Source organism: Babylonia areolata, chromosome 8 (genome assembly GCF_041734735.1).
Source record: "Babylonia areolata isolate BAREFJ2019XMU chromosome 8, ASM4173473v1, whole genome shotgun sequence".
Classification (NCBI taxonomy): Eukaryota; Metazoa; Mollusca; class Gastropoda; order Neogastropoda; family Buccinidae; genus Babylonia; species Babylonia areolata.
This window is the reverse complement of record NC_134883.1, coordinates 30879851-30907661: the sequence shown is the minus strand read 5'-3', so window position 1 is coordinate 30907661 and position 27811 is coordinate 30879851. Positions and strand designations below refer to the sequence as shown.

General features: G+C 44.6%; 1 protein-coding gene across 5 annotated transcripts in view; it reads right to left on the bottom strand.

Moving 5' to 3' along the window:
• LOC143284735 (gelsolin-like protein 1) overlaps nt 1-9153 on the bottom strand; it is a 37120-nt gene extending 27967 nt beyond the window's left edge. For 2 of the 5 annotated variants that reach the window (XM_076591691.1, XM_076591688.1), the window contains exon 1: nt 4326-4579. The gene's annotated coding sequence lies outside the window, so the exon portion shown is untranslated. Of the gene's footprint in view, nt 1-4325; nt 4580-9063 lie in introns of those variants that run through there. The other 3 variants (XM_076591689.1, XM_076591690.1, XM_076591693.1) reach the window with 3 other exon arrangements.
• Between the last annotated feature and the right edge of the window lie 18658 nt (nt 9154-27811).

The following is a 27811-nucleotide window of genomic DNA, read 5'->3' as shown; positions in this document are numbered from 1 at the left end:
TGAGGGAAGAGGGGGGAAAGAAGGGTGGGGGGAAGAGAGAGGCAGACAGACATGCAGACAGACAGACAGACAGGTACAACAATGACGGACAGGTGTAGGGGAGGGAGGGAGGGAGGGAGAGAGGAGATGGGGGAAGGAGACAGACAGACAGTGGAATGGGAGAGAGACGGAGAAAGAGACGCTTCGACAAAGAGAGAGAGAGAGAGGCAGGCAGACAGACAGACAGACAGACACAGCGAGACAGACAGACAGACAGACAGACGGACAGCAAACACACACACACACACACACACACACACACACACACACACACACACAAACACGCGGAAAAACAGTTTCCTCTTGGCCTAAAATCTGGGAACCTTCTGTCTAAAAAAAAACATGGTTAACAAAGAGAGAGAGAAGGGGGGGAGAGACAGACAGACAGGGATAGAAAGACAGGGACAGACACAGAGAAAGGTGGGGAGGAAGAGGAACAGACTGAGAACAGTGAGTGGCAGAGGTTTCAACGTGTTAAAAAAATGTTTTTGAAAAGCGACGAGCTTTCGCACGATCAAGACGGATCAGTGAGACCACTGAGAAGCTTTCAGACGTGTGGTGTTCACACAATGAAGTCCTCCTACGTCTGCTGTTTGACATTCCCTGTGCCCCCCCACACCCATACTCCTCTGCTCTGCGTTGTGTTGTGTTGTGTTGTGTTGTGTGTGTGTGTGTGTGTGTGTGTGTGTGTGTGTGTGTGTGTGTGTGTGCGCGCGCGCGCGTGCCTGAGTGCATATGTGCGCGCTCGTGTGTGTGTACGTGTGTGACAGAGAGACTGAGAGAGAAAGACCGGCACAGACAGACAGACAGAGGCTGATCACTCACTCACACGTTCTGTTCACGCTCTGAATATTTAGATCTGACGTTCATGACTACCTAGCGATCTATCTACATATTCATATAGCGTGCACGCGCGCGCAATGTGTCTGTTTGGCGGAGAGTTGAATGAATATGTTGTGGGAGGGCAGGGATGGATGGGGAAAAGAGCTGAAGAGAGGGAGAGAGAGGGAGGGGGAGAGTTGAGAGAGAGGGGGGGAGAGAGAGGGAGAGAGAGAGTTGAGAGAGGGAGAGAGAGAGAGGGTGTGTGTGTGAGTGTGTGTGTGTGTGTGTGTGTGTGTGTGTGTGTGTTTTGCTTTCGTGTTAGGACACCGGCGGTAAATAAGATATCCAAAAGACAAGACTCCATTGGGGCTGCATTCATGCGAACTGTTGAGCAAATAAAATATACTCGCGTGTCAGGTTACATGTATCGATTCGGAAAGATGATTTCCCTATTTCTGATGTATGGATGTGAAATATGTCGCTGAAAAATAAGTCATTTTTTCAATGAAAATTTCAAAGTCCCGATTCTATGTAGATTGTACAATTGAATAAAATGAAAGAAAGAAAGAAAGAAAGCACAATGCCAAACATAATCAAACTGTTTGGTTTCCAAAGAAACGGGAAAAAATCCATTTTAAGTTCTTACTGCCACGGAAAGTGTCTTGACAATTACTGGTAATCTGGATAATTGTGTGACAAACGTGTGTGACAAATGAGTAAATCGGTGTGCTTGTCTTGGTAAGACTCGATGTACAAAGCAGAACCAACAATAGGTGGGTGTGGTAAGTTTGTCAAAATACACAAAAACGACTTATTTTTCGTTCTTTTTCTTTTTTCTTTTTTTTTACGTATTCGAAATTTTTAGCTCCAGCTGGACGGTTAAGTTTGGTGACATGGCATTGCTAAAAACATGTTTACAGTATAGGTAAAACCTTTCAGAACTGACTTTGCCGTTCCAAACTATGTCTCGCAAGGTTATTCAACACATGCATGCATGTATGCTTAGGCACTTATCTACAGAAGTTCCTGGTTTGTTCGTTTCCAGGAGGTGTGCGGACTGATCCATATACTCTACACCACGTCTGTTTTAAAAGACAGAAAAAGGGATCGGATGCCTGACCTACTCATAACTCCAGACATTTTGAGCCTCTCCTCCTCCTTCTTCTTCTTTCCTTGCCTCAGTGAAGAGTCATTGGGGCGCCGTTCGGATGAACTGTTCGTCAGATTTCTCCTGTGTCTGTCGCTTGTGTGTCAAAGCCTGGATCTCTGCAGATGGTTTTCCTGTCCATGTGCTTTCAGTCCATCGGGATTTTTTTGTTTTGTTTTGTTTTTTTGTCCCCCTCCTTCAACTTTCACTTCGAGGATTGTTTTATCAAGGCCTCTGGAGCTTGTTACGTGGTCACACCAGCCTAGCTTTCTTTTCTTAACTGATGTCAGCAGGTCTTCGTAAGGTCCAGTGTCTTGCCTGATGGTTCAGCGCACTTTTCCATTGGTGATGTGATCAGTGTATCTGATGTTAAGTATTAGTATCAGTATCAGTATCAGCAGCTCAAGGAGGCGTCATTGCGTTCGGTCAAATCCACATACGCTACACCACATCTGCCAAGCACATGCCTGACCAGCAGCGTAACCCAACGCAGTCAGGCCTTGAGAAATAAATAAATTTTAAAAAATTAATTAATTAATAATAATAATAGTAATAATAGTAATAATAATAATAATAATGATAATAATAATAATATAAAACAAGAGAGGCAAGGCCTTCAAGACTCACTTGTGATAAATTACGTCCCCTAGCATTAATTACAGAGTAATTTCCCTTCTTTACTATATGCACCAAAACGTTTGCAAAATAAATAAAAATTCCATGCTTAGCAAAAGAAGTTCCTGTTTGAACAAAAAATGATAATGACTCCTCCTGTTGTTGTGTCAGAATAAGAGGTCAAAGTGCCAAGTTTAGAGAATACAAAAAATATAAATATAACAGTAAATGCAGTTTGCATATAATTAGGCTTCTTTTTTAAATTTTTTTGTGCCCATCCCAGAGGTGCAATATTGTTTTAAACAAGATGACTGGAAAGAACTGAATTTTTCCTATTTTTATGCCTAATGTGGTGTCAACTGACAAAGTATTTGCAGAGAAAATGTCAATGTTAAAGTTTACCACGGACACACAGACACACGGACACACACACACACACACACACAGACAACCGAACACCGGGTTAAAACATAGACTCACTTTGTTTACACAAGTGAGTCAATAACAAAAAATAAATTTTAAAAAAGTTAAGTATCGTGCGATAAAACATTTCCGTGGCTTGATTTCTTCTTTCCATGTCGCGCATGCACTCAGGAAGATGGAACATACCAGTGCATAGAGGATTCTGATTGGCGCAACAGCCGAGTAGTTAAAGCGTTGGACTTTCAATCTGAGGGTCCCGGGTTCGAATCTCGGTAACGGCGCTTCGCGGGTAAAGGGTAGAAAAATTTTTCCGATCTCCCATGTCAACATATGTACAGACCTGCTAGTGTCTGAACCCCCTTCGTGTGTATGCGCACGCAGATCAAATATGCACGTTAAAGGTCCTGTTATCATTGTCAGCGTTCGGTGGGTTATTCCTCAGTTGTCCAAAATCATCACACCAGGGAGGGGGAGGGGAAAGGGGGGAAGGGGGAAGAGAGGGAGAGACAGAGAGGAGAGGAGGACTCGGGGGGAGAGGGGGGGGGGGAGAAAGAAAAACAACAACAAAACACGACTCCTCTGATTTGCATGTTCATCGGGCGTGTCAGACCTTGCCCTGCACTGTTGCACCGGCCCCAGCCAAGCATGTCAAAGCCAACTGCCAAGTCAGTCTCCTCATCCGGGCCAACCCCCACACACAACACACACACTCACGCACGCACGCACGCTCGTACGCGCGCGCGCACACAGACACACACATACACACACACACACACAAACACACACACACACAGTTACATTCGGAGATTCAATCCTAGAATATTCAATCTGACTTAGCTAATCGTACAATTTTTCTAGCAACTATGCCACCTCTGTGTGTGTGTGTGTGTGTGTGTGTGCTTGACTGAAGCCTGACTGAATGACACAGTGAACGAACGATGAGCGCCAAAAAGCAGCTCTCAATCGGCAGGCACTAGCCAGGTAGGCAGCCTGTCGTGCAAATGACTCCCGCTTAGAGCTTGGTCTCTGGCTGAGGCTAGGTGCTATATAAGTCATCCATATTGATCAATCAGTCTTATACCTGACACTGCCCCTCATCCCACGACCACCACGACCAAAAAACACCACTGCAACCACCAAAAACCACCACCAACAACAACAACTACAACAAAGATTTTAAAATGAAGGAGGAGGAAACAAAACAAAAAAACAAAAAAAAAAACAAACAAACAAACAAACACTCCCAAAATGATCATCAACATCGTCCACACGTTCTCACCTGAGAAATCTATAGAAGAACTTTGTACCGGGGCAAAAGCAAGGTGTCGTTCTGACCAGCAGCAAAGCGACAAGGGCGTGTCCAGTTGCGCACACACGAAGGACTGAACTGACAAAATGCTCCGAACCGCAAAACTGACACAGACAGAAAAGAGAGAGAGAGAGAGAAACCGTGCCGGGGCGGCGAACTTGCAGCGAGGGGGTGGAGCAGTGAGAGGGGCGGAAGGATCGTACACTGTGTGGCTGTGTTGTGTTGTAGACGGCTGACTGACGGACTACTGACGGAGTGTGAGTGAAGCGAACTCAGTGTCGATATAAAACCGTGTCTGTGAATGTCTGTACACTGACAAGACTTGTTCGGGCACAACCGTGGGGGGTATAATAGATAACTGCCATACAGCTTTGCACGAGACTTCGGGAAAAAGGGAGAGGGAGAGTGAAAAGCCGGTTATTATCATCATTATTTTGATGATAATGATGATGACCATTTGGATAGTGACATTTTTAGTGTCAAAAGAGTGTTTTTCTTCGTAAGCGCTTCTTCGTCTTCGTCTTATTGATAAAAATTAGTAACCTTAGTAACGTCTCGAAAGCGGAAGAAAAAGTGTGATAGTGCGTGGGGGGTGGGGGGATCGGGTGGTGCGTGCGTGCGTACGTGTATGTATGTGTGTGCGCGCGCACGCGCACGTGTGTGTGTGCGTGCGCGCGCGCGCGCGCGTGTGTGTGTGTGTGTGTGCGAGCGCGCGCGTACTACCCAGCAGTCAGTGTGTGAAATTCAATTCTCGGGTTCATCTCCGCAAAAGGCAGAAATCTACCGGCCTGCATGGACAGTCTTTTCGATCATGTTTTTTTGTTGTTGTTGTTGTGGATCATGTTGTTTTTTGTTGTTGTTGTTGTTGTTTTTGTTGTTGTTTTGTTTTGTTTTGATGCTGGAAACTTTACCATACAACGGTAATGAAGGAAGGCGACAGGGGAACGGGGGCGTTGGGGAAGGGAGAAGGAGAGGCAGCGTTGTCAGCAGCGTGTCGAGCAAGCGAGAGAGACAGAGGTGTGAGAGGCGAGTAGGGCGTGGGGGATAGGGAGGGTAAGGGTTAAGGCCCGGAGGGAGGGGTGGGGGTGAAAGGATGGAGATCAATAGCTCGGGTCGATGCACACATCACGCTGCACACACCACACAACACCACATCACGAGCAACCAACGGTAGTGGTTGTAGGGGAAGGAGGTGGGGCGTTGGGGAGGGGAGGGGGTGGGGGTGGGGGTGGAGGCCCAACACCACAGCTTCCAAAACAATGATGACGAATTAGCTATAACATTAAATTATGATACACACTGTTTATTATGGTTTGTCGTTTTAAACACTGTTTTGTTTGTGGGTTGTGTATGCGGTTTGTGTTGTGTGTTTATAATTTTTGTTGTTGTTGTTGTTGGTTTGTTTGGTTTCTTTAATATATACTTGTTTTTGTTGGTTATTGTTTTGTTTACAGTGAACTGAACGAGCGTACGTTTTTGTTGTGTCTTCCAAATACCCAGAAGGGGATAAGTAAACTAATATCTTTGAAACTTTGTAAATTCACACACGAAGCCCAACTTGCTTACCAATGAATATACGTGTCAAGCTTTTCAGAGACTCGTCAACGCATCTCGTCTTTACCAAATAAGCCGACCCTGCTCCAAAAAATCTTCCATCGTCCAAGTGTACCATACACCTAGCACCAGACACCTAACACCAATAAATATGTCCCAATAATGGACAGTCTACAGATCACGCTCATTTCCAATCTTTTCCCGTCCACTTTGCATTCACTTCAATTTCATTCACTCATCTCATAAAGAATACGCTAACCCCACACTGACGACGCTACAAAACGAACAGAACCTGTCCTGTAAATGCAGAGAAAATGTTACTACCCAGATCGGAAAAGAACCAAAATTCTGGCCTTACAAGAACCAGTGGGATGATGTGGCCAATATGGATCAAGCCTGCCCGCGTCCCTGACATATTCATGACGGGACGGCAAGTTAATTTGGTCGTCGGCAGCGTTCTTCCTTCTCCTTGAGGCTCACGGACACAGTATCTTCATCAGCTGATTAATTATTTAGGTAATTAGTATATACGGGTCAGCCGATTGGGTTTGTTTGATTGGTTCAATTAATCTGTTGATAACTGACCTGTTAGCAATCTACCCTTAAGGTCAAGTTGTTCATTGCTGTGGTCTTTCTCCGTGAAGGGTGGTGTGGTCGAGGCGTTGGTCCTGTGGACAGTTATGGTACTTGGAATGGGAATGTCTCTACCGTTCTCTTCATCCTTGATACTTCGAACATTGAAGTATCAAACGGGTGTTATCTTCTACTTGAAATTCACATAATGGGCATGCCAGCTAAATTTTCTGTCATGTTCTTTTTGAAGCACATTTTAAATCTGACTCTGGATTGCAGATGATTTACTGTGGAAGCAGGATAGAGATCGGGGGCTGGAGGAGGGGGGTTGGGGAAGGGATGGGGGGGGGGGGGCAGAGACACACACATAGACACAGACACACACACACACACTCTCTCTCTTTGAATTGAAGAGAGAGGAAGAGGGACAAAGTGGCTGACAAAGACAAAGAGACAGACACTGAATGAGAGAGAGAGGAGAGAGGGGTGGGAGTGGGTGGGCGGTGGGGGGAGGGGGATTAGAAACTACTGACACAAAGAAGTATTGACCAGTGAACTGTTGTCATGGTAATTAGCGTGGGTGGGACGGCAACAGCATTTGTACAAAGCTCCCAACCTAATGACTCTGTGTGTGTGTGTGTGTGTGTGTGTGTGTGTGTGTGCCACATCAACATGAAGCACGAAAACAAAAACTGGATTGGTCACGCTAAAACTATCATGTCGACAGAAAACACGTTTGGTATCACTTGCATGAATCAGATACTAGGAGAATGAATGACACTGCATTTATTTCGAAATTAATTAATGAACGTCTGACTAATTCTTAATGACCAAAATGTCCTTGTGACAGTTACTAATGATTATCTTCGCACTTCGTCTTCTCGTAACAATTACCAATAAATATCCACTGTATAATTCATCTTCCCACCTGATGCTTTGGAATCCAAATGCATGCAAGAAGGTCATTACGTGCGCACGGCACGAGTTTTGGCAGCTTGGCAGTGTCGTAATCCAAGCTTTGTTAGGCAGATGACTTTACAAAAGATGTTTTGTACGTTAAAATACCGGCACACTTGTTATGTCAGCAAAACTAATTGGTTGTGTTCATTTGTTAATAAATCCACGTGTCAATAATTATGTCTCAATCTTATCCTATAACGCCAAAAAAACATTGGACACAACTATAAAACGTCACAGCGTGTCATACATGTGCACTAAAACACAACTCGGTCATCCTCCCCACCCGCCTCCCACAACTTAAGAAGAAGAAAGGGGGTGCGGAAAAGCCAGAGAAAATAATAATATTATGTAGGTATATACATCGACTCCAAGAACACAGACATACATATACACAGACAACCAGCATGTGAAAAAAATGAGAAAGGGAGAGAGAGAGAGAGAGTGTGTGTGTGTGTGGGGAGGGGAGGGGGTGTGTGCAGAAACAGCACCTACACGCACAAAGACTTAAAAGTGACAGTCGGAAACAGGGAGGACGATTGGAGGTGGGTGGGCGTGAGTGAGGAAGTGGGGTGTAGGTAACGGAGGACTGGTAAAGGAAATCAGCGAGGGAGACTGCAACAGCTGCCGTGGTAAGAGTCCCTCCTCCCACCTTAGCAACACCAAATTAGGCTGGTGTGTGGTGTGCGGTGCGTGGTGTGTGTGTGTGTGTGTGTGCGCACACTTTTCAAACACCGCCATCCTCCCAAGCTCATACCCTCCATTTTCTGTCATGCTCATACAAAGTATATCACACGAGCGCCTCCCCCAACCCCCTCCCCTCTCCACCATCATCAATGCTCGAGCGGACACACAAACGCTCACTATGACATACACGTGCGTACATCATTCACTGACAACACATACACACGCATGCACGCACGCACGCACGCACTCACTCACTCACACACACACACGCACGCACGCACGCACGCACCTGTTGCGGAAGCCAAGTTTGTTTGTTTTTCCACATTTTGCTGGACAACATTTGACATTGGACAGCACAGTTTCCCAGTGTTCAAAATACGTGTTAAAGCGAATGAAGCTTACACACACACACACACACACACACACACACACACACAGAGTGACAGACAGACGGACAGAGACACAGAGGGAACGTTCAAATATCCTTTCCGCAGTGAAGACCTCCAGACATGTGTTCATTACAATATTCATTTTTCCGTTTTCACACCCTTCTCTCCACATCCCCCGACAAAAAACAAACAAACAAAAACAAAACAAAACAAAAAACACACACAAAAGAAATTCAAGCACGCACACACTCTCATAAACGCGTGCGCGCAAGCGTGCGTAGAAACGAGCAAGATATCATCTTGAAATTCATTTTTAAAACGAATTGTTATCAATAAATCGTACGCGTTTTTCTTGTTCCCCAATTGCATTGCGTGAGTTAATTCTGAAGAGAGAAAAATCACACCAGTTCTTTTGTCCTTCATAGTTAAAAGAGAGAGAGAGAGCTTGCTGGAGAGACAAGGACGGACATTTTCGTCAATACAGAAAACAATAAATGTACAGGTACAGCGACCAAATATAAGATGATATCATATGATAGCATACATACAATTCGGTTCCTCACTGCTCCACTTCTGGTGTTGACCCGTCTGCGCCCTTTCAAGCAAAGCAGACGACACCCTTTCGCAGGCGGAGTCAGTCCTTTTCAACCAAACCTGTTTTCCCACTTTTTTTCTCTCTCATTTTTATTTAAATCCGCACAAACTCGGTATTCACAGCGCAGTGGGTTGTCCGGATGTGTCGCGTGCAGACATATATTTATACATTTCTGTTGTATAGATATTATGCATAACGTGTTATTTCTTGTTGACGCTTAGCTGGTTTGTGTCAGTGTTCACTGATGTGTTGCAATGGTTGAAGACGGGAGGTTGAGTTAAGGGGAGAGAAGGGAGAAGACGGGGCTGGTGTGTGGGAATGGAGAACTGCTTTTTGAAGCAAATTTTCATTGTAAATGTGGAGAACAACTGGAGGAAATAGGACAAGGTGAGCAATGGTGAAGAGAAAAAAGACAACAACAAAAACTGCCACAACTTCTCATCGCTGTGCAGTGTTCGTCTCTGTATGGGGGTGGGGGTGTTGGGGGCTGCAGGAAGGTTGGGATGTGTGTGTGTGGTAGGGTGGGTGGAAGTGTAAGAGGGCAAAGGGTGTGGGTGTGTGAGTGTTAATCTTTCGTCACAACAGAGTTCTCTGTGCGAAATTTGGGCTGCACTCCCCAGGTAGAGCGCGTCGCTACAGTGCAGCGCTACCCATGTTTGTTTGTTGTTGCTTTTCTCAGTCTGCCGGTGTATTGTTTTCCTTTCAAAACGGGTTTTTTTCTGATGAATTATGTCAGAAACAACTCCTTTATTTGCGTGGTACGTTTTCGTGCGCTACGTGCGTGATAAACACGAGACCTCGTGCGCGCGCCGCGAGTGTGCGTATGTGTGTGTGTGTGCGTTCGCGTGCGTGTGTGTTTATGTGTTATGGGCAGATAAGTGATTTAACAGGGAGAGAGTGAATGGATGCGTGCACGAAAAGTTATGAGGAATAGCACTGACCGGCTCTTTTTGTGTGGGTGATGGTGGTAATAGTGACTTGTATGAGGTAGTTTTACCAGACTGCCTGCCTCGAACCATCAACAGAATGGTGGAACAAGGAATTAACGTGAATACTTTCTACATGACAAACGATCACCCACTCCCTCCCACGAATGTTGCCATAGAAAACGTGCTCACAGCAATACAATGGACTAACGACTGAGACAAGGATCTAGGCATTACAAAAAAACTGTCACTGAAGCAGAGGAAATAAAGGGTCACAGACTGGACATATTTTGTAAGATGCTGCTTGATTCAGCGTCAGGCGTGAAATTTGTCCGAAAGATTCAAACCGTCAGGCCTAATTTACACCAGTTAGACATGGTGCACTACATGACACTAAATCTGACGGTACCTATCTTATCAGCTACGTCGAAAGCATTCTTGTTCGACCAAAAAACAAAACAAAAAAAACTGTCGCTGTGGTCATACATTATCATTGTTTATAGCTGAACTCTGAAAACTGATTGTGACTACACAGTTTAATGACAAATGATCAATCGGAAGAGGCTACTGATGGTGTGGGTGATGATGTTGTTGTGGTGGCTTAGCTGTTACGAGTACAGCTGGGAAGCGAACCTCAGCGCATCCAACACTCGGCAGTATTTCAACCCCCCCGCCACCAGACCTGGAGCAAGTCATTCAAACGAGACGATAAATCGACGTTCGGTGAGCAGCATGCACTGTGCGTACGTAAAAGAACCACAGTATTGTTGTCCCTGGCAAAAATGTGTAGAAGAGTCCACTTGGGTAGGAAAACAAATATGCTTGCAAGCAGAAAAAGAACATAATAAATGGTGGCGCTGCACTGTTGCGACGCGATCTCCCTGGGGTAAGCATTCCGAATTTCACACGTAGAAATGTGTTGTGACAAAAGAGTAATACAGCACCAAACAGTGTTGTACAGTACAGTACGGAACGGTACGGTACAATACAATACTTCATGGACATCGATTCTGCTCGAAACAGCGCAGCAAGTTATTCATTGTCGACACAAATAATGGATTGGTGACATTGGCGTTGCCGTTCGCTGCTCATGCACCAAGGGAATTCGGAATCCGGACGACACAAAGGGAATCCAGACGAGTGTTGAGGATTCGATCCTCTCAGAGTTTTTTTCAGTTTCGTGGGCCTGTCAAACCCCAAAGCTATGTGGAATAGTGGCCTAGTGGTAACATGTCCGCCTTGAGAACAAGAGAATCTGAGCGCACGGGATCAAATCCCATAATCGATTGTATTCCCCCCCTCCACTGGACGTTGAGTGGTGGTCTGGACGCTAGTCATTCGGATAAGACAATAAACCGAGGTCCCGTGTGTAACAAGTTGTCAGCGCACGTAAAAAGAACCCATGGTAACAACTGAAAGGGTTGTCCCTGGCAAAATTCTGCAGATAGATTAACTTTGATGATAGAAAAACAAATACACTTGCAGGCAGAATACTAAGATGGGGGAAAGGGAATGTAGTGTAGCGACGCGTTATCCCTGGGGAGAGCAGCCCGAATTTCACACACAGAAATCTATTGTGACGAAGAGTAATACATCAATACAAAACGTTACTACCTCCCCCCGCCCCTTCCACCTCTCTCTCTCTCTCTCTCTCCACACAAACACACACACGCGCGCGGGCTCGCCTGCATCAAATCAATTAACAAGAGAGAAAGAGACAGGGACAGACAGGCAGAAAGAGAGAAAGAGAGGGTCAGGGAGAAGGACGTTTGGATATGTGCTAACTTTAAACAAGATTTTATTTACATAAATGACAAGTCGACAGTCATCTTAAACAGCCAGCATGAAATATTCATTCACATGTAATCAGAAAACAAAAAAGTAAATGAACAGGATGAGGAAAAGAAAAATGAAAAAAAAATTTGTTGTTGTTGTTGTTGTTGATATTTTAAAGAAGAAATCATGAAGAGAAAGAGACGAAAGATAGAAGATCCAGAACTAACAGACCAGAGAAGTAAACGGCAAAACAAAACGAAACGAATTCCCCAGAGGACGTCCTTGCTCGGCTTGTATTCCGCAATCCAATTGCCAGAATGGTAGCTATCTCCAACTGCTTTTGCAAAGGAGATAAGATAATGAAAGAGAAACTATCGTTCTCTCGGAACTGATCTTGTTCTTCAGTGTTGCTTATATTCCAGCCGACCGCACAGGGCCATATCAGGACTGTCAAACCATACAAATTCTCAACCGCGTCAACACAAAACTGTCACAATTGCACACAAAAAACAACCACACAAAAACAAACCCACAAAACACAGTTCATGACAGTGTATCCCAACCAACAAGCTCCTTATGGCAAATAAGACTAGGCCATGCTGAGGACGCCGGCCATTCCGCAAAATTTATCATCCCCAGATTACAAAAAAATCGTAAAAAAGGGAAAAAAACAAAACAAAAACAAATTCTTCAAAGCGAAACAAAAATACATTTAAAAAAAAAAGAAGCCATATAGGCATATATCACTGCAGAATGGGCAGCTAGTGCCCATATCAGTGTTTACATCTCACTACCTAATCGCCAGAGCAAAACAACACAGATAGTACATCATAGACTGCGGAAAAGAGAAAACAAAACATCAAGGCGTGCTTGAAAAAAAACCAGAAAGGGGAATGGATTGGGGAGGCAGGAAAATGATACAACATTGAAGAAAGAAAAAAAAAAGAGGCAGAAACATAGAGAGTGATAAAAAAGAGGAAATTTCTAACACATAATTTCCAGAAGACGGAGATGCTATTTATACTTAAAGACCCCCAGCATCCCCACGGGGGGCATTCTCTCGGAACTTCAAGTAGTTAATGACACTCTTGAACTCGAACCCCTCTTCCCCTCAGCTAGCAAAGTCTGTTTTGTGCACTAACTATTCCATGTAGGACGAACTCATAAATCTATTGATTATCCAACGTCAGGTGACCTTTGGGTCCACAGACAATGGCGAGGAAGACGTTGCTGTTGAGGTGTGACTAGTTCACTGGAGGCTGAGAGATACCCAACCAAAACCAACCTGGGTCGAGATATGATACCAAAAAAAAAAAAGTACTTGCACTTCAGTGTTTTAACATCAACGACAAAACAGAATTAAATGAAACGCTAACAAATTGTCGTTATGAACCGTGTCAGTTGAACTGCCTCCAGTAGCAGGTACGTTTCAAGCAGGAGAAAGAAATTGAAAGGGACGGCTGCAGCGCTGTGCCCAACATTGTATCCGAGCTCGAGCCGATCCAGATCACGATGGATTTCTTTCTGTTGTTATTTAGCTGGATCAAATCATATTGCATTGCATTGCATGGTGTTGCATTGTATCATATGGTGTTGTGTTGTACTGTATCGCACTGTTGGAGTATGATATATATATATATATATATATATATATATATATATATATATACACACACACATATATATATATAATTTGTTGTTGTTGTTGCTATATCAATTTATGTTGCACTGCTTTGGATAATGTATCGTATTGTGTTATGTTACATTGTATCATATTGTGTTGTATTGTTTTATGTTGCATTATATTGTACTGTGTTGTATTATATGATGTTGTGTTGTATTGTTGCATGTATCGTGTATTTTATTATTGTATTGTATACAATCACTTTCCAGTGCGGGATTCGGGCTCCTTATCCAGAGGAGGGGAGTCGCTAAAGTGCAACGTCTTATTTTTTCCTCACTCCTTTCCTGTCTGTATGGGGGAGGGGGGGGGGCAATGTATGGGTGTTTATTTCTTTTGCTTTTAACCATTTTGTTGTCTCGTCTGTTTGTTTGTGCGTTTTATAAACAAGGGACCACTCTCTTTGTTGCCGTGATGTCTTTTTACGTACAACACGTGCTTGGTGCACAGAGTCCATCGGTTTGTCGTCTCATTCAAAAGACTCCCACCTAGACCACCACCCATGAAGGGGGTAAAAAAAAAAAGAAGGATAATAATAATAATAATGATAAAAGAAAAGAATGATAAAAATAAAGATTCCGGGTCCTCCTGGTCGAATGCTTTTATCCAGTCCGTGGCAAACCCTTTTGCTAGTTTCGTCGGAGGTCCTCTAACTTTCTGTGTGTGCACATCACAGTTCTGCACAGAGACCCAGGCTCTGACACACTACCGACAGACCTGGCTGTGCAGCTCCCCAATGACTCTGTGTGCACAGAGATATGGGAGAAGAAGAAGAAGTTATTACATTGATCCTGTCTGAATGGTTTTGTTACATTTCATTTCATTCACCAGAATGTTTTATTCCTTTCTTCTTCAGCGTACAACAAAAGAGTCTCACTTCAGAGAGGGCGAGCTGCCGGTTGAGCTAGAATCTCTTCCTCTGTGTGTGTGTGTGTGTGTGTGTAATGCGCTGAAGCGGTGTCAGGTCAGGTCATTAGATCTGCTACTGGTAACCTGTAATCCAGTACAACCTGTTCAGGGTCGGGTTGCCGACGACTAAACCGGCACTCTCCACCGCTCCTTCTGGGACTGGTGAGGCGGGTGTGCTAGACACCCTTATGGAGATCCATAAAAGGGCGTCGGCTCGGGAGAGCCACCGACGGCCATCTAGCTCCACTGTGCTGTGTGCATGCCACCACGCAGTTGGCCTCCGGGGTGTGTCTACCCATGTATGCGAAGTCTGGATCCGCAGAAATCTGCGGATGATACCTATCGGTTCAACGGAGAGGAAGGCGATTACAGGCAACGCACTGTGGAGTGCAGAGAGACAAGATGAGACACCGAAAGGATATCTTGGTCATCCACTGCATCCGTGCTCATCCTCCAGTCGTCTCGACTTAGTTCTTGCACTGGAAATGGTTGGACCCGGACGGAGAGTGAGGTTGACGTTGCGCAAACTCTCTTCACTTTAAACAAACTCATCGCGCAAGTCTATCAGTCATCCAAATTGACCTTTCATCCTTCATTCATCACCCCCAAGTCCTGTGGCGACAGGCTGAGGCGACGAATCGACAGGTGTGGGTACACTGGCAAGTCGCAGCCGCAGACCTGCACGCAGGCGGCTCAGGCCATAGGGTCGTTCTTCGTCGACAGGAGCAGCGATGGAGCTCGGCAGCCGTCTGAGCGTCTGAGCAGCCCTCTTTAGGAATGCACTGCTCACCTCCCTGGCATGAGGAAGGGGCTAGAAAAGGTGCCCTAAAAAATTGCCTGCTCCATATCACCCTGGCCAGCATACCGCGGCTGGCGGGGACCTACATCAGCGGTCGAAACAAAGAGAAAGAAAAAGAAAAATAAACAAGGTTCGTTCCTCTCACCATTGGTGCTTGGAACATAAGGACTCTCCTGGACAGAGATAATGCGGACAGACCCCAAAGGAGAACAGCACTAGTTGCATCCGAACTCGCCAGATACAACATCGACATCGCAGCCTTGAGTGAGACTCGGCTTGCAGGCGAAGGCGAGCTCTGTGAACGGGGATCTGGTTACACCTTCTCTGGAGAGGACGAGGAAGCGAAGAGCGACGTGAGGCTGGCGTTGGTTTTGCAGTAAAAACAGCACTTGTCAGCAAGCTAGCTGGAATCCCAAAGGGAGCCCACGATAGGCTTATGACCATGAAACTCCCACTGGCATCTGGCAGAAGCACCTCACCATTGTCGTGCCTAGCCCCCAACCATGACCAACCCGGATGAAGTGAAGGCGAAGTTCTACGAGGACCTTCACTCTGTCATTGCTGCCATCCCTAAAGCAGAACAGCTCATCATTCTTGGGGACTTCAATTGCTAGAGTTGGCTCTGACTACATCTCCTGGGATGGAAGTGATTGAAAGCACGGTGTGGGCCACGCAACCCAAATGGATTGCTTTTGCTTCAGACCTGTGCAGAGCACGAACTGCTGATAACCAACACAGTTTTCTGCCTCCCCACCCGTAACAGGACGTCATGGATGCACCCTCGCTCAAAGCATTGGCATCTCATCGATATGTCATCGTCAGGAAAAGGGGATAGGCAAGCTGTACGTTGTAACAAAGACCATGTGCGGCGCCGAGGTGTTGGACAGACCATCGTCTTGTAGTCTCGAAGTTGAATATTCGAATCCAACCAAGAGACGCCCCCAAGGCCAGAAGGCTCCAAAAACGGCTCAACATCGCTAAGCTGAAAAAGCATCACCATCAAACAGTCCTTTGTGGAGCTTGCTGGAAAAATCGTTTTGGAATCCGCCTTACTTTTGGAAAACCATTTTTTGGGGGGGAAGTTTGATGGAATGGAACCTGGTTTTGGGGGGGGCCCCCGGGGAAATTTCTATAGTACAGTTCAGAGACCCGGGGGGCCCCAAGGGAACCAGAAAAAAAGCACAAAAAACTGGTTTTTTGAAAAAAAACTGTGTTTGGAAATAAAGGGATTTCTTTGGAAAAAAGGGGGAAAACGCCGCCCCCCCGCCCACCCCCCAAAGGACCCCAACCTGAGAAACCCCCAAAATTTTTCCCCCTTCAAAAAAAGGGATGCTTTAATAAAATGCCACCCGGGGCCAGGACTTTTCAGCAAAAAAAGTTAAAGCCAGTTTGCGGTTTTTTAAGGGGCCCGGGAGGGGGAAACAAAGTGTTTGAGAACCCAAAGGGGTTTATGCTGCGGAAAACCCGGATATAAAGGGAGGTTCTTTGATCCTTTAAAAAGGGAATTTCCTACGGCCCCCCCCCATTCCTCGGTTTCACCCCCCTCCTCTTTTTGCTGAGGGAAAAACCTTGATCCCCGGAAGGAGAAAAACATTTCGAACGAGGGGGCGGGCCACTTTAAACCCATTGTTTTTCGCCCTTCTCCAAAAATTTGATAAAAAAACCCCCCTTAGACCGTCCCCCCAAAAGGGTCCCCATAAAACAAAGCATGGACGATCCGCCAAAACTTTTGGGGACCCAGAAAGAAAAATTTCCGTTGTTATCCGGGGCCAAAGCCCCCGGGCCCTCAGCCCCCTTTACCAGCAGGGTTTACAAGGATGGGGGCCCCGGGTGCTGAAGGGAAAAGGGGCCCCTTTCACTTTCCCATTTATTGGGGGAAAAAAGGGGGGGGGAGGGACCCCCCAAAGGATTTCAAAGGGGAATCTATCTTTTCACTTTTTACAAGCAAAAAAGGGGGGGAAAACCCGGAAAGGGGGGGCCCAATGGGGGTTTAACCCTTGGGGGGGCTTTTCCCTTGTCTCCATGCAGGAAAGTTTAATTGCCGGGACCAAATTAAAACCCGCCTAAACCGAAACCCCTTGACCAAGGTAATTTGCCTGGGAGCCAATGTGGTTTTCCGGAAAGGCGGGGGAAAACCCCTGAAATGGTGTTTGTTGAAAGGCAAAATGAAAGAGAAATGTCAGGAGAAAATGCGGGATCTGTTCTCCCCCTATGTGGGCCCTTTCAAAAAAAGGCCCTTTCGACCCCGTGAGTGGGAGGGGGGGACTGTGGGGGGATCAGGGCCCCAAGTAGGATCCCCCTCGGAAATTTTTTTTCCTTTGGGTTTCCAGCCAAATTCCATAAAGGGCCATGCGGGGTCGGTCCGGGGAAAAAATGGTTTGGAACATTGCCCCCTTTTGTTTGTCCAAATGGTTTTTTAAAGGGCAAGGCTGGGTCCTGGCCCCCAAACGCTTTTTCACCCAAAATGTTTCTGCAATGTTTTCTGTTTGCCTTCAGAGATGGCAAATTTTGGGGGTTTGGGCCCCAAAAGTACCGAACAGATGGCAAGTGTTTTAACCTCAGAAGGCTTCAAGAAAAAAACAAAGGGTATAAAGGACACCCAACAGAGCTTTTTGTTTTGCTGTTGATTGTGCCCTCCCCGCGGTTGGGAAGTAAACATGAAAACTCAGTTTTTCGAAAAATTTTTTGCCACTCCCCAAGCAGGAATTTTGGGCCCCTTACCATCGCACGGGGGGAAAAACGGGAAGTTCCCATCAGCCGGGGGGCCCCGGGGAAACCCCCTACTTTGACCCCAAAATTTCACAAAGGGAAACCCGGTCGAGGGACTCAGTGGGGTTTGGAAAGGGGGGTTAAAATCCCTTGGCGCCCCCACTGTCACAAAAATGGGGGACCATCGACGAAAAATTTAAGTGAACTTTCCAGGTTTTGCAAAAAAAAAAGGCGAATTTTTTGGGTTTTTAGTTAAATTCCCAAATTTTGGGAACAAAAGGGGGCTTATTTCTTGAGACCAAGCAAAAGGGTTTTCTAAAAGGGGCAGTATTCTCCCCCCCATTACTGTACGCCTGCGAAACTTGGACAGTGTACCAACGACATGCCAAGAAGCTGAACCACTTCCACACAACATGCCTCAGGAAGCTACTGAACCTCAAGTGGCAAGACAAGACCCCCAGACACAGAGTGCTCGCAAAAGCCACCCTTCCCAGCATCTTCACCATCCTGATGCAGTCCCAGCTTCGCTGGGCTGGACACGTGGCGCGTATGCCAGACCATCGGCTGCCCAAAAGGCTCTTCTATGGCGAGCTGCAACAAGGGAAGAGATCACACGGAGGTCAGAAGAAGCGCTTCAGAGATACTCTGAAAGTCTCTCTGAAAGCGTTTGATATCAACCCTGACTCCTGGGAGGAATCTGCAGTGGACCGTGACAAATGGCGCGCTGCTGTGCACAAAGGCGCCAGGTTGTGCGAGGCCAACAGGACTGCTACAGCTGTACAGAAGAGGGCAGGCCAGAAAGTCACGGGCAAACAAGCTCCCTGACAATGATATGCCTTGTCTTTGTCTGCCCCAACTGTCAGCGAACATTTCGTGCGCAGATTGGGACTATTCAGCCATCTGCGCACTCACAGATAGATTCATGAGCATCCTTCCCCCCACCCCCCACCACCACCCTCCCCCCCATCCCCCCATCCCCCCATCTGGATGACAACGATGGTCATCATCGATCTCGATGGACACACCACCATGCGCTGAACAATCGTTCTACCTGTTTACTTGCATTTGAACCCACCTTTGCCCCATTGACGATCAACGCTAGCGATGATGGACCAATCAAACTGTTTAGCTCAGAGTTCGACCTTGACCTCAGACTGGTCTATTTCGCGACTGGTGGAACAATCAAAGCTTCAAACTCTCAGTTACTGCATTAGAAAATGGCGTCAACATACTAACCTCCATGAGTTTAATAGCACAGCACCGCAATGGCGCAGTGATTAGTCAACGCTAATTGCTGTACTTTGGAGATTTTAATTTAGACTCAGGGACCGAAGACCACGTGAGCTTAACGGCAGGCCGTTCGTGCGGCAATTTTTTTTCGCAGCAAAGCTTTCCCTTATGGACATCACTTGACCATTTAGAATTAGCATGATAGATAACTACTGCTAACAAATGTTTAATGCAAATGTTTCGAAAGAGTTCAATACACGCCACTGAGTGACGCAGAACTGGGCTACGGTTTCTTTTCTCTCTCCTGACATCATACCACCCCCATTCCCTAACCCCACTCACACATATGCTCTAAAACTGACATTTGGCAAAGTCAGTCACTGTCACCAAGTGAAGTTATGTCGTTGGTGTGTGCGACACAAGAAGACAAGTTCTGAAATCGAGAAACAACTGAGGCGACCACGAAACGGACTTAAAACAGCAATGAAGTCGGCAGGGATTTTTTTCATTTGGGAATTAATAGTGATGGCTGAGCAGAATGAACTCTCTCTCTCTCTCTCTTTCTCTATCTCTCTCTCTCTTCCCGTGCTTTTTCATTTTCTCAAACTTCCCCCGCCCCCATTCCACATTCACTAGTTCAAAGCACTCTCGTCCCGTGACATCTGCCCTGTTGGCAGTTAGCAACATCTTGGCCGTCGTCTTACGCATTGGTCGTTGTCTCTGAGTCGACGCTTGTTGCCTGTGAGGAAGCCATGCTGGCTTCATCATCCACTCCGTAATCCCTGGAAAAGCTGGTAGTGCTGATCCTATATGAGGTACCCTGTTGCTCGCTGACACTGGTGAAGTCGGCGGACCACTTCTTTTCACCGCTAGCATACATGCTGCTTTCTGGCGTTCCCCCTGGTTCTGTGAATATGCCTTTCAGAGAGCGACGTCGGTCGTTGGCCAGCCACCACATCATCCGCTTCTTCCCCCATTCCTGTTTGCTCAGGGCAGGGTCATCGTGGAACTTCACAAAGTCCCCGACCGCCTCGTTTGTCATGGGGTCTTTCCCATACAGCTGGTAGAAGCGCTGGTCCTCTTCAAACTGCTTCCGCAAATTTTGTATGTCAGGATGGTCTCCTTGAAATGGTTCCGGTCTACGCTGACTGATCTGCAGGTGGACCAGGTTGGGGATATTTTGGAACGTCTTGGGATAATCTGACAGACAGAGGCAGGCGACCAGTATCTCCTCACACTTGGAAGTGCAGCACAGGAACCGCTTGTAGCGGACGTAGAAAAGGATGGCAATGGCCACGTAGCCCGTGAACATCCCTGCGGGAAAAGTGTACAGGACGAGCAATGCCACTTTCTTGAATCCTGTAGGCTCGTCCAGAAGGGAGGTGGACTCTGTGGTGTCGTCGTACAAAGGTGGGGGCGAGTCTGTTTTGAAGTCATCTCCTGTTCCATTGTCGTCATCCCCTGTTCCATTGTCATTCCCGTCATTCCCTGTTCCATTCTCATGCTCAGTGTTAAGTGAATTCCGCCGAGATCGGTGCAGTGACAAGTTGTTCCTCGGCTTCATATTCTTGTTCATTTCCATGGAAGCACGTTGCTCTCTAGTCCGAGCATTGTGCCGTGAATCGGTCTGCAGAACACTCCTTTCCCCTTTGGTAGTCCAGTGGGCGGTCTGCAGACGGGTTTTCCTTTCAAGTAAATCCAAAATCCCACTTTTTCCATGGCCAGTTTTCTGAGTGAGTTTCTTTAAAACCGTCGTCTCTTTCTTCACAAACTCAGAATAAGAACGATCAATATCACCGAAAACTGAGTGGTTAGAATTTCTGTCACTGGTATTATTCGACTTTGTCTGTGACGTAAGAGGAATTCGGTGTGGGCGGTTATCGTCGGAAATGCTTTTCTGAGAACGTCCTGCCGGGGAGTGTCTTGGTGTGGAATGAGAGAGATGGCTGTAGGTGCCCAATGTGGTGCCTGTCTCTAGTCCTGGTTTCTGCAGACTCTCCTCAGTTCCACAAGGGTCCTTACAGTCAGGTAGCCCAGTGGGTGAGGGCCCTGGTGCCTCATATCGGGCATCTGGGTTTGCCTGATGACGTCCAGGACCTGTCATCAAACAAAAGATCCACATCTACCATCCCACATCTGATCGTCACCGTCATCACGTCATGCACGATTACTTTTTCGTGCACTTTCGTGCAGTGATCTCGTACGTTAATGACATTGAATGCACAGTCATGTTGAGTGATTATTGTCGTCGTTGTTGACAGAAAGCGTGTCGTTAGAATATGACCGATTATTGCGGGAATCATCATTGATATGATATCATGAAGAGCCCATGTCACGAAGAGCTGGACGTCATTGACATCTGACGATGTGCTGAAAAGCTTACAATGCAGATGGATATGATGGAGAACTTATGATGTGACGGAGTTTATTTTTATGGAGAGCTTATGACCGCATGGAGTTGACAGGTATGGAGAGCTTGTCGGGTGATGGAGTTGAAGGTATGGAGAGCTTATCGTGTGACTGAAAACTTACCATGTGATGGAGTTGATTTTACGGACAGTTTATGAAGCCAAAGTCCCCACTTTTCGAAGCAAGGCTGGAAAATGTCTCACTGAAAAGAAAGAGATCACTGACAGATGGACAGAGTACTGTTCAGAACTTTATAACCACAGAACCATCGGCGACCCAGCAATACTCCATTGCGCTTCGGCAACTAAGGAGGAAGAGCAGCCAGTTCTTAGCGAAGAGGTTGATGCAGCAGCAAAGTCATTGGAGAAAGGAAAATCAGCTGGAATTGACAATGTACCTACAGGACTCATCTAGGCAGGAGTAGAAGACACAATCAACATTACTCACAACTCTTTGTAACCGACTCTGGAAGACATGAGAATGGCCTACCAGCACCACAGAACAGATTTTCAGTCTGAAAATAATATGCGAGAAATATCTTCAACCTCAGCAACCTCAAAACCATGTTTTAGTAGATTTCAGCAAAGCGTTTGATACAGTGTGGCATGAGGCTTTGTGTGCGACTATGAAAAAATACATCAGCCCCAATATCATCCAAATTATCTAACAACTATACGACAAGGAAACCAGTGGAGTCCTCCACAACGGTTCCATTGGAAACTGGTTCAGGACAACAGTACGAGTCAGACACGGTTGCATACTATCCCCTACACTGTTCAACATGTTCCTGGAACGTGTCATGTCGGATGCATTGGAAGACCATGAGGGCACCGTCACCACTGGAGGCAGAACTATAACAAATCTTCGGTTCGCTGATGACATTGATGGCTTGGCAGGAAATGAGACCGAACTCTCACGAAGCAGAAAGACTTGACATGTCCTCCAGGGCATACGGAATGGAAATCAGTGCAGAAAAAACAATTACCATGGCGATTAACATCAACGGCATCAACACTGATATCAAAGTCAACGGACAGTCTTTGGAATCTGTATCTAGGTCATGTGATAGAGAACTTATATGACAGACAGCTGGTTACCATGGAGAGCTTGCGATATCATGGACAGCTGGATGTCAATGACAGCTTACGATATAAGGGAGAGCTTGTGATAGAGTTGGATGTCATAGAGAACTTATGATCTGATGGAGTTGGATGTCATGGAGAAGTTTTGATATGATGGATTTGATGTCAATGAGAGCGTATGATGTGATGGAGTCGATGTCACTGAGAGTTTATGATGTGATGGGGTTTATGTTTTTGATAGCTTATAAAGTCATATGATGGAGAACTAATGAAGTGATTGAGTAGATGTTATGGAGAACTTATAATGTCATGGAAAACTTATGACGTGATGGAGGTGGTTTTATTTGCAGCTTATGATGTGATGGAGAGCGTATGTGATCGATCGCATATGGTATGATGAAGAGCTTACTATTGACAGACTTCATGACGTCATAGAGGGATGTTAAAGAGAGCTTATGATGTGGTGGGCTTGTGATATGGTAGGGAACTTATGATGAAAAGCTTCTGGTGTATTGAATCTGAAGGGTACTTGAAAACAGATTTGGCGAAAAGCGATGAATTCAATGATATAAATAGACGGCTAAATAAATGATTGAATATATCTAGTATAAGGCTTAAGAAAAAACAACAACCTAATGCGACAAAATGTTCCATTTTCTTTCAGTCCAATGCTTTGTTACGTAATGCATCTGATTTGGAGTACATTTTACACCCTTTGTTCTTCATTGTCTTCTTTCCCACTTTCGATTTGATGCACATTAAAGGAACCACGACAGGAAAGGATGATCAATGATTCAATTTTCTTACATACACACGTACACAAATACATATACACGCTCTCTCTTTCTCTTTGACACATAGAAATATCGCTAAACAATTCATTTGTGGCTAGAGATCAATATTTACACCCAAATACCTCATTCCAATGACCAGAACAATACAAACTATAGTTTCAAATGGAAACAAACACCACAGAGACAGAGTGAGAGAGAGGGAGAGGGGGGGGGAGAAAGGGAGAGAGTGGGAGAGGGAGAGAGATCAATATATAGATGGATAGATAGATGGGGGAGGGGGGGCGCGAGAGGGGGGGGGGCGCAGACAGACAATCAGACAGACAGACAGAAAGAACCGGCAGTTCTATGTTCCGCAAACCAGGTTCTCAAGGCCTTGACCAAGAGCTTTGGGTTTATGAGTGGATCAGACATTTGCTCTTTTTTTCTTCTTCTTCTTTTCTTTCTTTCTTTTTTTCTTTTCTTTTCTTTTTTTTTTTTTTTTTTTTAAAGCAGATGTTGTGTAGAACAGTTCGCATACTCTGACTCCTCATTGGGGAAAAAAAGACAGACTGACAGACAAACAGAAACTCACACAGCAGCCAAAGCCAGAGAGAGAAAGAGAGAGAGAGAGAGAACACCCTCAAAGCACCTGCATGTATCAGTTGCAGTCTATGACGATCGGTGAAGAATACAAGGACAACAGCAACGCACATAATCCTCATCAGGCGTGTACGGTGGGCCACTCAGGATTAGCATATCACGCCGTGGACAGCTTTTATAAGCTGTCAAAAACATCAGTCTGCCAGTGCTAGGAAAGGCCCGCCGTTTCGTGGCTTCGTGGAAACTACGTCTCTATTTCGTTGTTGTTTCAGCTAAGGAGGTAGCTGTCTTGGAATTTTCGATGCTCTCACTGTTTAAACCGTTCCCCTTTCGTTATTTTGAAGATCGTTTCTACACAGCTTTGCCGCATTCAGTTTCTTGAAACACCGAATTCTAGACATCAATTAAATATCAGTTCACACTGTTTTTGTTAAGTCCACAGTTCTTTGCCAGTCGTGGAGAGACGTGACAGCTTCGCGTCATTTCAGATTTTTGGTGACAGTATTTGTTTATTAGACGTCACGCAATGACGACATCCAAATCGCCCACTTTCCTTTCATGAAATGACGTTCAGCCATATACTTTAGTAGTAGTAGTAGTAGTAGTAGGGACTGGCATTTGACTGCCTAGGCCTCACGGCCGTTTTTTTTTTTTTTTTTTTTTTTTTTAATTATTATTTTCATGTCCCGTTCAATATCTGTCTCCTTGTGTTTGTGGGATACACATATGTTTTCATTTACATGTACTCTAATTTACTCGTCAAAATCAATAAATTTTTCTTTTAAATTGATGTTCATGTCAAGGAGATTTTTGAACACATTAGTATTTTGTGCAAGTTTTTTTGGTTTTTTTTTTTTTCAATAGTAGTGCAGTTCTATTAGCTAATGAATTTTTCTTTAGGTTACAGTGCTCTTCACAAATTTTCATCATTGAATTTCTTGTACTCCCATAATCTGACATTCTAAAAATATTATTCACATTGGCTTCATTATAGCAATTTAACATTTTGTAAGTTTCTATTAAATCTCCTCTTAGCCTTCTACCCTTTAATGAATGCAGATTTAAGTATATAAGTCTCTGTTCATAGCTCATAGATTTGTATTCTTTTAATAACTTAGTTGCTCTTCTTTGTACCCTTTCTATAGCTATAGATTGTCTGTTGATGTATGGGTGCCACACAATATTACCATATTTTCAACTTGTGATCTAACCAATGCTTTATAAAGTTTAAGAAATATATCTTTATCTAAATTGTGGTAGCAGTAGGATTGGGGCAAAGCAATCTTCGAAGCTTTTTTAATAGTCCCACATATCCTTCTATACCTTTATGGGAATTTAACTTTAGATAACTTAATCGATCATTGTTAGTCATGTGACTACAGGGTAGGTATGGGTAACTGCGAACGATCCAGTCGAAGCAACCAGCTCAAAGTGTGTACTGTAGATAACATGTCGTGGGATAGTCAAACGTAGTTATTTTACCTTTGAAGGCTTTCTCCGATTGGTTGCACCAGTAAAAGTTCGTCTGCTCATTCTTATCAACGTTTTTTCGACGTTTCAAATAGCAAGGGTCCCTGAGGGTAAATGCGAACGAGCAAGTCTAATTGCGAACGATGGCTTTGGGTACATGCAGGCAATTTAAACAGGAGAAGGTCTTTAACTCATTAGACACAACATATTATTAGAACATCGCACCAGACTGTGGTATTGTTGGTTTTGATCACACATGCACACAAACACACACACACACACCCCACACCGCACACAACACACCCTTTTTGAGCGTGCTCAGTAACTGCAGCATCGTTCGTAAATAGACTCACGTCAAAATATCCTATGGTCTAATTACAAACGACACTATTTTGCAGATTCCTGTCAAAACTGACATTATGATCTGTCACCAGTATGCTTTCTTGAATTCTCCCAGCACTGGTAATGCGCATTCAACATATCCGATCTAATCAACCATTGTAAACTGTGTCAAAGTCCTACAACTTGTTTCCGTTGATTTTAGGATTTTGAGAGTACGTTTGTAACCTTGGTCGGCAGTGGTGCGCGAAGAGAAGAAATAGCGCGGAAATAGCCAGAAATAGCTGACATTTGACTGGTTCTTTGAAATGTGTACTTGTAAAGGTATTAGAAAAAGGTCGAAGCAGGTGTTGAATTCTGAAATGCAACCGTTAAGAACGCTTCTTAGTGGGGCGGTATACGGATCGTTCGCAGTTACACGCAGTTCGCAACTACCCATGCCTACCCTATTCTTTTACAAGCTTAATGGCTTTTCTTTGCACCTTCTTGACTGCAATAGATTGGCGCTTGAGATAAGGGCACCGCACAGAGTTTCCATATTCCAAGTGAGTTCGCACCAGAGCTTTGAATAATCTTACAAAGGTGTCACGGTCAAGGTAAGTAAAAGTACCTTTCATTATTCCAGTAATTTGGGAATATGCGGGTCAAACGAAAAATTTATATCAAGGTGATTCTGGGGTCTTTTTCAGCTTCAAATACACACACACACACACACACACACACACACACACACACACACACACACACACATATATATATATATATATATATATATATATATATATATATATATATATATATTAAATACTGTGTTTGTGCCATTATTTAGTTGCATAGCCTATGTTTGGATTTTTTTCTACCAACGTCAATCGCTTTACATTTGTCAATATCATAATGCAAATTCCATTTCTCTGTCAAAGCTAGGAATTTCTTTAAATCTTGTTGCAAAATGTTACTGTTGCATGCCTTATTATATATTTTGGTATCATAGGCAACACTTTTACTTGATTATTCTATAGTCTCTGGAAGGTCGTTTATTGGAGAGCACTAGTCCTAAAATACGTCCTTGCGCGATTCCACTAGAAACATCAGCCTCTGAGGAGTACTCATTATTAGTTGCCTTTTTGACTTTTTCCTGTTAAAATGTCTCCTGACATTTTGCGTAAACTACCGACTATACCATATGCTTCTAATTTTCTCAACAATAGTTCGTGTGGTGCACTATCAAATGCTTTATAAAAGTCTAGATAAATTATATACTATCGCAAAGTAATTTAGTTTATCTCCTCCATCACTTTCAAAAGTTGCGTGACACAACATCTTTTGCTTCTGAAGCCACGTTAGCACTTAACATGCAAATCATTTACATTTATGTGGTAAATAATGGCATCTGTTACAAAGGATTATAAATTCTTTCATGTGTTGCAAGACTGACTGACAGGTAGTATCCTCAGATCTAGATCCTTTCTTAAATATTGCTGTTGCGTCAGCTTCTTTTTTTCTTCTTCTTCTTTCTTTTTTTTTCCAATCTTTATGAACAATTCCAGATTCCAATGACCTGTTATACTACAATGGGAGTGGGAATGGCCGTCCTCTTGCTATCTCTTTTATCATTCTTGGTGGCATTTTATCAGGTCACTGGGCCTTTAAGACATCAAGTCATCTAAGCCAATTTTTCAACAGCTAAGAGTTATCCTGATCTCAGAAACCGACACACTAGTAGAGCACTCAGTCAGTACTGGTAAATTGGAAATATTTTCATTTGTAAAAAACACTAGCAAAGAACTTAATGTCTCAGCTTTTTTTAATTTCTTAAATCAGATTTGGCAAAACCATCATCACTTTATGCAGTTCACTTATGTCTGCATTGCAGTTTCAGCTTTCTTGGACATATCTCCAAATGTACTTTGGTTTTGTCTTCTAGTTGTTCGAAGTTTACTTCTCATGGGCTTTCTTTGCCTTCTTAATCTCATTTTCATGTATTTTGATTATGCTAAT